Below are 11,641 nucleotides of genomic sequence, written 5' to 3'. Positions count from 1 at the left end.
TTATACCAAACAATTGATATTATCTCATATAAGAGATGAAATTCCAAAATTATATTGTCCTGGAATGATCTTATTTTGAACCAAAAGATCTTAATAGTTCTCCGTATGACACATTTACTGCACCTAATTGAGCTCACTTTGTTAGTCTTAAATGCGGATAAAGGAAAAAGGTTGACAACTTAGGTAAAATTAGTCAATTCTAGAGGCGATTAAATGAAGCCACGTGGATAGTAAATTTTTTAATTGAACTTCAACTTGCTTTGACATATTAAGTATCTTTATTTCTTTTAACAATAAAGTTACATAATTAAAAACCACATGAAATGACAAGAAAATATTTGCCAAACAATGTCGTTAAATTTTGTTTAACTTCCTGAATAGCACTAACAATGTAATATAAAATGGACCTATTGTCTGGAATTCTGTTGTCAACTTGAAGACCTTTTCCATTCCATTAATAGACTAATATAATTATTGATTATTCTATTTGTTAGATATGCATGATAATGCCGGCGACAACACATAGGGAGTTAGTACGTTATTGTAACAAAAACAAATTTAAAAGCAGTTATCGTAATAAATAGCCAAGTTTTAGAGTTTATTAGTAAGTCTTAACTTAACTTATGTGCTAGTTTGGATGCATTCACGATCCTCACTATATCTTAATTTCGATAAGATATTATAAAACTTGACAGGGTTTTTTAATCTTAATATTTTTACTAAGATCTAACGCATCCACATATACACTAATATTGTTTGCACTTCCTAGTGATATGGTACTTAAATTTAAAAATAAATCTCTGTTTTTTTTTTTTCCACCAAAATTCTTGGACTATTATTCTCGTAAAATATATGCATAGTATGATCTAAATTAAAGATGATGCGGGAATAATAAACGGCGTCTATAGTTTCTAAAGAATCAATATACTAATAAAAGAAATAGTTTCATTTGAATTGGTTTAAGTACTTTCAGGTTTCTTTTTGAAAAAAAAATTAATGAGTAATAATCTTTCTGAAACGAACATTTTATTCGACATGAAAAAAAATACTTATAAATGTTTTAACACAATCTCTTTCGCTTTCAACTTTTTTCAAGATATAAATTGATCTTCCCCTCCCTCCCTCCCCCAAAAAAGATAACATAATGGTTATATAATTAATCGACTTGCAACAGTTCCAGTTGGCATCGACATCCATTTGTAATTTTTAGTACCATGATATTTGTATTGTCCCTTTAGAGTAAATGAGGTTTGTCTCAAAATCTAACACTAACCTTTTCCCGGGGAAATAAGGAGATTAGTTAAGTAAGGATAAACATAAAGGAAAAAAAATTAGAAAAAAAGGAAACAATAAATAGGGTGCGGAAGTGTAAATTTCAATTCCAAAAAACGCAGCGTTAAGCTTCTCACTTTAATACCGAGGTTATATATTACAATTTCAACACTTTGCACCAATCTGAAAAACTCCACCGTCTTCAAATTCCAGTTTCCACCTTTTCGCTCCTCGCGCTTCCTGTTCTTATCTTTACACTTTGGTGAATTTTCCCCTTTGGACCGTTGTTTCTTGTGAGTTTTCTTCTTCTCATCTTGTGTTTCTCTATTAATCTTTGCTGGCATGCTAGGGCTTTGCTCCACATAAAGTTTAATATGTCCACCGTCTTTGTTTTTTTTAGGTGTTTGAGGAAATTCTTGAATGAATCAGGCTTTTTTCTAGATTTCTACTATTGTTTTGGGTTTAATTTCTTGCTTCGCCGATGGACTGGAATTAATGTGAGTGTTTATTATACTTAAGTGTTAATTTTGCCAATATTGAGCCTTATTCTGCCAAAAACTTTGTTATAATGGAATTAAAATGATAAATCCAGCATTACCGGTCGTGGAATAGTTGGGGAAACCTATGAGGAGTAAGTAGTGTGCTGCTGTCAACTTATGAGATTTTTCTTAGTAGACTCCATAATTACCTTGATGTGAAGAAACATACCATTAGTGACGACTTCTATTCAGACTTGGGTTGTATATTGTTAATGACCAATCCTTAGCTATTCAGGTAACCTATGTGCTCATTATTCCCTTATTTTCTCTTGAATTACCTGCTTTCTTCTACTGTGACTGCTGAATCGAAACATATTCTGTCACATATGAAAATATTAGTTTGACTCACTTATGTAACCTACGTGCTGATAGAACCCTTGGTTGGCAGTAGCTTAATTAACATTAAAGTACAAGAACTTGTGATCCAAATATTTAGACAAGAGCTTTAAGTAGGTTTTATTTAATTGAGCCAAAGGCTGATTAGAACTTTAGGCAGGATTTGCCTAATAGAGAAAGGAAAATTTAGGAAAAGTGTGAATGATGACTTTTTTTCATAATGCCAGTAGGGAAAAGAAAAGAAGAAAAAGTTTCCACCAATGCAATAACCAGCAAGGCCCTCATTATAGAACGTACACCATTTTCTCTCAACACTCCATCAACATGATTTCTACAATCTTACCTTACCAGTAATGTTTCAAATGTGTTCATGCTTCGCCACTGCACTTAATTTTTTGATTCTTACACAGTATTTTTGTTGCATTCTGCATATTTTTAGCACTCTCCATTTGTTTTTCGGTTTCTGCATTATATTTTTTGATGGGTCTTGAAAAGCTGGCTGCAATAGTGAAGACAATATACGCTTCCTTGGAAATGTGCTGCAACAGAAGAGCACCAAATTTGCAAGAATATTGACGTCAAGTTGTCTGACTAGCTCATTTGAGGTTCTATTAGTGGATCTGTAGATTGAGACATCTTGCTCTTCCAGTAAAGGAATAAAGTACACGTAGAATCACTTGGAATCCTAGATTAATATTGAGTGGTTGGCTATTAAATAGGTCCATTGGACGCCAGCTACTATTGTTGTTATGCGCTTACATAATTCATGGCAGCGTGGCTCCAAGCTTGGCACAATCCTAGGAAATGCTCCAATGTTGCTAGTTTTTAGCGTTACTTGTTTTATTATAAAAGCTAAAATAACCTATAAATTTTACTTACAACTCACTTTTACTGTACAACCTCGTCTAATTGACTGTGATCCAGGGAGTTTAATCATGACAAAACTTTTTGCAGCTTTGTTTGGCTGATTTCAATTAAACATGGATGTAAAAACTGAGGTCCTTTACTCTTCCTTTTCGTTTTAAATCTTCTGAAGCATCAAATAAACTCAATCAACTGTGAGTGTTTATCATACTTTAGTGTTAACCTTGCCAATATTGAGCCTTGTTCTACCACAAAACTTTGTTATAATGGAATTTCCCATGATAAATCCATCATTTTCTCGCAACAATGCTAGCTCATTGACTTGGTAACAACCGTTTGTTTTTCCTCCACGCCTTTATTTGAAAAGATATGTAAATACTTCCTACATATCTTCTTAAGAATGATAGGAGCACCTCAAATTCAATGACTCTAAACTCTTTTTTTTTGTTTTACTTTGGAGGGCAGGAGATTTTGGAAGCTATTTGTTTGGCATGAGTCAAGTTGTTGCAAAATAGTCTGTTGAAGCTAATAATGCAACTATTATCAAGAACCACTCTTTGCATGGATGATAGAGTTTCTTTTCATTGGTAGCTTTCTTGAACTTTTCTTAGTGGCTCCTTTACGCAAGGTATATTCTTATCTTTGCTGAACTCATTTGCATAACAAATTTTCAGGTGAACTCATTTAAACTTGAATATCTCTCCATGATCCCATTGTGAAATTAAAGCTCATTGGGCCTGTGTTGGCACGGGCTGCACCCATCTAGTACTAACATAAGCGTTGTCTTGTCATTTCCCAACAATTCAAAGCCTCTGAGGTAAAACAATCGCGCCTCTAACTTGGGCCTGATATTATTTCTAAGGTATATGTCTTTGTTGTTGTTGATCAAATTATTACGAGTAATAAATTCAGATCCTTCATTTCAAACAATTCAATGTTCTTGAGCCGAGGGTCTATCGAAAACCTCTCTTCCTTCATAACGTAGGGGTAAGGTATGCGTACACATTACCCTCCCTACACTTCACGTGTGGGATTTCACTGGGTTTGTTGTTGCATTTCAAACAAAAAAGGAAAGTTTAGAAATTTGAAGTTTAAAAAGGATGGTTAGCTTTAGGCCACAGTATGGCTTCAACTTTTTGTTGCAATATATAATTGCAAATGTCGCTAATAGCTTGAACCCGCAACCCGCCCCGTATAAGGTATAACCGCACGCCCTAATTTCCTTATCTCAATCCAATTTCAAGGAACCCTAACTATAATTTATTGGGTTAGAAGAATTTAATGGCTCTTGGATTAGAGTCCTTATACCTTAGTTGTTACCCCCTTGAATCCTTCTTGTAATTGTCAATTGTTCTTACCCATATCGGATACAGTTCAATGTCAACACATCCTACTCCACAGCTTGCATATAGTTCCCAAAAGTCCTTGAGTGAAATCCAGCAGGTCGAGTTAGATTCTTTTTAGTCCTTCGTTTCGGTGTGTATTTGGTCCTACAATGATGTAGTCCAAGTTCTTAAATATGATGGCGTTAAATATTCATAAATTCAAATGCATACTTTGGTAATGTTTTAGCAAGTCTGTTTATTTTAATTTGTTTATCCCAGTTCTTTTGAAACTAAAAGAAAAGGTTTCAAGTTTCTGTGTTTCACGAGTTACTGAATGATTAAGTTGGAAAAGATCTATGCTTGTTTAAACTGTGGGCAAGTTGGCTTCACATGCTGTTAAATTCTTTGTGGGTTATTGTTGAAATTTCCATGTGGCAATGTGAACTGTAGGCATTTTATTCAAGATGGTAGTTTGATCTTTGACATAGGCACGAGCTTGTTTCCGTAGAAAAATTAGTGCACAAGAAGGATGGTGAAATTGTGGGACACACATGGAATATATGTTCATAACTTGTACTGATAGGAATGATCAAACGATCTAACAAGACGGGATCCCTAATATAATAGTGTATATGATTTGTTATCGATTAAATTAGTGATTTTTCCAAAAACTAGATATGGATACGGGTGCGGGGATACGGCTAAGAAACTTCAAAACTTGTACTGATAGGAATGATCAAACGATCTAATAAGATGGGATCCCTAATATAATAGTGTATATGTTTTGTTATCGATTAAATTAGTCAGATAAAGTTCATCCTTGGTTCCTATATTAATTATATTTTAAATATGGGATCGCTAATATAATAGTTAGCTTTTTATACAAGTAGTAAATTATGTACAACTAGTAAATAATTTCGTATAAACAATTTAGTTATTAATAATTTCCCTCAATTGGTGGTTACACGTTGGTCACATAGAATTTTTTTTTTTTTTTCGAGATTCAAACTTCCTAATTTTGATTGTACATTTGGACATAGAATCTTTTAATTTGTCGAAATAAAATTTACATATTTGAAAATTATACAATACTACAAAGTTACGATAAATTATGTACAACTAGTAAATAATTTCGTATAAATTAATTTTGCGCGATTAAAATATATAAATTATTTAGCAAAAAATCAACATGCTAATAATTAATTTAGAAATAATTACTATATTGTATGAGAAAGAAACATTTGCAAATAGCAACTTTTCAATTACGTGTCACCGGTATGGAGAATAAAGGGGACAAGAAGCATATAATGGAGAATAAAGGGGTTATCTTATTATATTACTTATATTATTACTATTACAATTACAATTAATAGTGCTTTAGGAAGGAATTGCGTATCGTCTCTTCTAGGTCATCTTCCTCAAAGTTCCCCAACTTTTTTCAAGCTCTTACAGATGCTCAAAATTCCCCTACTTCTTTCAAGCTCTTACAGATCGTCATGCACGCTTCGTTCACGCCCCTTCATTCTTCCCTCATAAGAGAAAAAGAAAGCCATTCAACGCAAAGTTCCATCTACATCGCTGCTGGGTCTATAAGAAGTCCAAAATTAGAACATGACCCCTTGAATTCTTGGTTTCTCTGACACACAAAGCAGCAAATATGAGACAAAAATACTACAATATTGAAGGTATGTCATTTTCCATAACTTAAATCTGTTTAATTTTTTATTTTGAGAAATCAAAATCTCAAATTTTCTCCCAAATTTGTCGTTGGACTCCGGTCAAAGTGTCCGAAGTCGGTTGACCGAATCCGGGACGTATCCCGTCCCCGTCGCGTATCGGGACGGGAACGGCACTAAAATCGTCCGTGCAACTTAGGACTGGAGTCCCACAAGTGGAGTCTGGATATGTTGCAAAGTAAAAATAAATTAAATACATTTTGAGGAAAAAGAACAGAGAGAAGTCTAATTTAAGTCATTCTCATGCGCATATGCAAGTGGAAAACATACCATTTGCCAGCTTGAGGTGTTTACGGGACACAACCGCGCCAAACAGAAGTGTCTATTTGATCATTAGCTAAGTTATCTGGCAAACAAAAGTTTCTACATGATCATTAGCTAAGTTTGTATGTCTAGCTGACAAATTGTGCCACGTTTGAGGGGCTATATAGTAATTTAGCCAAAAAAGAAAAATTGCTGGTAGGGTGTTATTATTTTTAGACCAGATTTTTTTTTGTTTTGAACATTCTAGTAATTTAGCCAAATAAGTTAGCCTTTATTGGTATCAGGTATTAAATGCTATATTAGATGTTCTCTTATATGCTATGGTGTCCATGGACTTTTATGGTTTGTAACTTGCATAATGGGTGAGGTTTATTTGCAACATCTATTCTTGTCATGTGTTTTATGAACTTATGAGCGAAATTTTGCTTGTTATCAGTACTTGGGAAGAGTTCTCTGATGGCAAATGAAGAAGTCATCGCTGTTAAAGATGCTATCCACAAGCTGCAACTCTGTCTTCTTGAAGGCATTAAAGATGAAAACCAACTCTTTGCTGCTGGGTCTTTGCTGTCCCGGAGGGATTATCAGGATGTAGTAACTGAACGCTCAATAGTAAACATGTGCGGTTATCCTCTTTGCAGCAACTCTCTGCCTTCTGAAAGGCCTAGCAAGGGACATTACCGGATATCATTGAAGGAGCATAAAGTTTATGATCTTCACGAAACATACACGTACTGTTCAACAAACTGTGTTGTCAACAGTGGAGCATTTGCTCGTAGCTTGCAAGATGAGAGAAGCACTACTTTAAATACCGCAAAACTTAATGAAGTCCTGAAGCTATTTGTGGGATTGCATTTGCATTCCATAGAGGATGTGAAGGAAAATGGAGATCTAGGATTATCCAAGTTGAAGATTCAGGAAAAACTGGATGTAAAGGGTGGTGAAGTTTCAATGGAAGAGTGGATGGGTCCATCTGACGCAATTGAAGGCTATGTTCCACAGAGAGATCGAAGTGTGAAGCCAGCACTGCTGAACAACGTTAAGAAAGGTACGAGAACTTCAATGATCTAAACGTGCATATGTGGTAGTTAACAGAGAAAAGAACCTACAAACTTATGCTTGTTGTAGTCACTACATTTGAAATCTAGAAAAAACTTAAATGATCTGAATGTGCATATGTAGTTAACAGAGAAAAGAACCTGCATGCTTATGCTTGCTGGAGTCACTTCATTTGAAATCTTAGAATAAGAGACTTCATATTCTAGTTAATCAATGTATGCCTTTGTTGATCAAGACAAATACTTGTAATTTGTCAGGATTCAAGAATAAGCAGACCAAACTCCAAAATGAGAAAAACATGATACTAAACGAGATGGACTTTTCCAGCACTATAATAACTCAAGATGGGTATAGCAGTTCAAAGTTACCAGTTTCTGTCAATGTTGTCTCAAGTAAAAAGGTTAAAGAAGCACAAACAAAAACAAGCTATGAAGTTGGGGATGCTGATGTTTCTATATTGGGGAAGCAAGTTGATGCCTTGCAGTTGCATTCTGGAGAAGAAACAGAAAAAACAGATTCGAATGATAGAAGTTATAAGGTCGATAAATTTGACAACGGAGAAGTGTCTTCTGGTCCTTGCTAACATGATGTCAAGAACATAAGTCTTGAGGTACTAGATATGTCTGATGCCGGAAGAGAACATGCATCAGATGGTGCACGTGAAAAACAACCGCTCAGATCTTCTCTAAAATCCTCAAATTACACGAAAATGACTCGTTCAGTTACTTGGGCTGATGAAAATATTGATAAAGGCACTGTAAAGAAAATGGAGTGTTCATCCGAAATATCAGAAGAAGCGGATCAAGCTTATAGGGGATCAGGCCCTACAGACATGGAAGAGGTTGATGATTCATATCGATTTGAATCTGCAGAAGCATGTGCAGCAGCACTAAAACAAGCAGCAAAGGCTGTTGCCTCAGGTTCTGATGTCCCTGATGCTGGTATGACAATTTCATTAGACTCTCCATATTTGTAATATTAATAGAGATTGTATGAGTAAGTCATACACTCTTTGGATCTAATAGCTTTTGAGTTCTGCTGTGCATGTGACTTTTAGTGTCCAATGCCGGGATTATAATATTGCCACCCCCACAAGAAGTGGATAAAGCAATACTTCAGGAGAACGATGAGGTGCTTGATACAAAACCAGCTCCTTTAAAATGGCCAAGAAAACAAGGGGTGCCAAATTATGATGTTTTTGAATCAGAGGACTCTTGGTATGACAGTCCACCAGAGGGGTTTAATTTGAATGTAAGTTGCTCATCAAACCTTCTACACTTCTGAAACTTGCTACCAATGTTTATTGTGTTTGTTCTCTCTTCATTCCTTACCTCCACCCCCTACCCCCTACCCCACCCCACCCACCAAAAAAAATCTGTTTTCTCCTTTTTCCCTTTTTAATCTTTTTGGGTTTCTCTGTATGTGTTTCTAATTTTCTTCAGCTGTCACCTTTCGCTACAATGTTTAATTCACTCTTCACATGGATATCATCATCGTCCTTGTCATTTATATATGGCAACGATGAAAGCTCTAATGAGGAGTATTTGTCTATCAATGGAAGAGAATATCCTCGCAAAATTGTGTTATCTGATGGCCGGTCAACTGAGATCAAGCAGACTCTTGCTCGCTGTCTCGCTCGAGCATTACCGGAATTGGTTGCTGACCTTAGGCTGCCTGTACCAATATCAGTTTTAGAGCAAGGAGTGGTATGTTTACACTTTCAGATAGTAACCTTCCCCTTCCCAAGCCATTTTAGCAGAATTATGGAAGTAGTCAATTCAATGACTTTTGCATGCTGTAAGGAGACTTTAAGTGTTCTTTTTTGGGTGAAGTTAGGACCCAATTTAGTTTTTTGATCTGGTTTGGTATTGGGAAGCAATATTAATCTCATTGTTTTGTTTGTTAGGACTTCATTTGTTAGTAGGGGATACTTTACATATGCATTATGTATGTTGACTATTTGCAGTGTGCATTGCATGAAGTTGTAGAATGCAGGAAGCTTTTAAAGGATTGTCTAGGGTACTTGAAAGTTCAAATTTTATGGCTCTCTTTTTCACTCACCCAGACACATCAACATTATGTGACGGGGTTGGGGAGGGAGTCAGTACAAGAATCACCCAGTCATTATGATGGAAAGATTTTCCGGAGCAGTATGTAATTGGCCGGCAATGGTAATGGGACAGAATCTTGTTTCTATGAACAAATTAATGGGAAAGTTGGCTATGGCTTGCTGAAACTAAGCTTGTGTGATTTGGTATTCTCATTAGCGCCATCATACTTTTAATAATGTTTGATGTTTATTTTCAAAGCTATAGGAGGTTCTTTGATGCGTGTAGAGGGTTAGCTACTCACATTTTCCCGTTGGCTGTGAATCTGTGATGGCGTAGTTGGGTAGATGATGGGTATTAGTGGTTTAATAATCATGTCACGATTAATGTTGTAATCATCACATGTGAGGATAACTCTTCTTCGTTTGACATGTGCAGGTTCTCTTGATAGATACAATGTCTTTTGTGGATCCACTCCCTGCATTCAGAATAAAGCAGTGGCAACTAATTGTTCTTCTGTTTCTTGATGCTCTTTCCATATGTAGGATACCTGTACTGACTCCATATATGACAGGGAGAAGGACTTTGCTTCCAAAGGTAGAATTCTGGGATTATACCCTTTTATATTCTCATGTTCTGTTTCATATGTAGTATATTTGTTTTGATCGATAATGTTAGTTTGGCATCTTCCAAAGCTGTATTCTGGCTTCTCTCACGCGATTTTGTTCTCCTTTTCGCACTCTTTAACTTTTTTTCTCTGGTATTCTCCTTCCCCAGGTCTAGTTGTTTCTTCCTAATCTTCACTAGGTTTGCCACCTTCCAGAATGGCATAAAAGGACTTAAATGCCTATGTTGTAATGGTGGCAGCTATCACCAAGTTGAACTTGAATATTTCAGAAAATGATCCTGAGTACTGCTTCTGTACTTAGTAGTAGAGTATTTACTTACCTTGTTAGGAGTAAACAATGACTGCTTATGTTGTACGAAAACTAAAATCATAGGAAAGTAGCTTTTCTTGTACATTGTTGCACTCAAGTATTTTCAATCTTTTCAGAGTTTCCGGCATGAGATGTTAGTAGTTTCTTGACTTTGTGAGTACGGGTTGGACTGAGTTTCTTTTGTTCCCTTTGGCTTAAACAGGTGCTTGATGGTGCTCAGATAAGCGCAGTGGAATATGAGATCATGAAAGATCTAATCATTCCACTAGGTCGAGTGCCTCAGTTTTCAATGCAAAGTGGAGGCTAATTTGATAAGTATATAACTGCTTTGCAGACTCCCTCCTCTAAACTTTCATGAGAGAAAGTAGTTCTGGAAAGTGTGCACAAAGGTCATAGGAGTAATTATATTTGGTGGTTGCAACTTCTGTTCTTATCTGTTTATGTTTTATAGAGATGCTATGTCGTCAAGACACTGATGTACTTTGATGATTCATTATTGACGAGATTCTCTTTGATATCATTCTTCTGCGGACTAATAACATTTTTGGTTTGAGGTGTAAAGAGGGGTTGAATGAGTGGAAACACATAGAGTGGTAAGCGTCATTTTCCTCACGTGGTGAGAAATAAAAGAGGACTGAAGGAGAAGTGACACTGGGTGCCATTCCCCCCAGTTTTTCAAAACCATCTAGAAGCCCAGAAAGTGTTATCAATTTTTCTTCCTTTCTAACTGTATTAAATGATTGGAAGTAAATCTTCTTATACTTTATCTAAGCAAAGTAAGTGAACAATTTTCTCTTTACCTTCTCCTTGTCCTTCCTGTAACCAAACACGCTTACTAGCTGTGGTAAATAATAAATATACATCGGAAGGTGTTTTTTGTTCTGGTTTTGCCGCTGTCATTTAATATTTGGAGTAGTTTCTTTAAATGGTTTTAATACCTTGTGTAGGTTCTCAAGTAGGATTGATGCTTGGTCAGAATACCTAGAAGGGTACAATCCTAATGCCTTAAAGTTGGAGTTCAGTTGTTTCACTGATGTTTCAGTTCTTGAGAAGGTCAGGAATGTGTGAGTGGGAAGGCGAAGGAATAGGTCGAACTTATACGAGATGCAACCAGAAATACTGCTTCACTCCATGTTTACTGCGAATTAGACAATTTAACTTTCATAGTTATAAATTAAAGTATGAATACATTTCATTTAGTTATGGTTAAATAGTAAATGTATATTTGTAAGATACATAATTTGTTGTTTTTCTTTATGAAAC

General features: G+C 35.6%; 1 pseudogene; it reads left to right on the top strand.

The window, feature by feature from the left end:
- Positions 1–1,389: 1,389 nt before the first annotated feature.
- Positions 1,390–11,266, top strand: LOC107778563 (putative RNA polymerase II subunit B1 CTD phosphatase RPAP2 homolog; annotated as a pseudogene).
- The last annotated feature ends 375 nt before the right edge of the window (positions 11,267–11,641 follow it).

This window comes from Nicotiana tabacum, chromosome 19 (assembly GCF_000715075.1).
Source record: "Nicotiana tabacum cultivar K326 chromosome 19, ASM71507v2, whole genome shotgun sequence".
In the NCBI taxonomy this organism is placed as follows: Eukaryota; Viridiplantae; Streptophyta; class Magnoliopsida; order Solanales; family Solanaceae; genus Nicotiana; species Nicotiana tabacum.
Note: the sequence above shows the minus strand (reverse complement) of the source record. Positions and strands in the feature narration are given on the sequence as shown.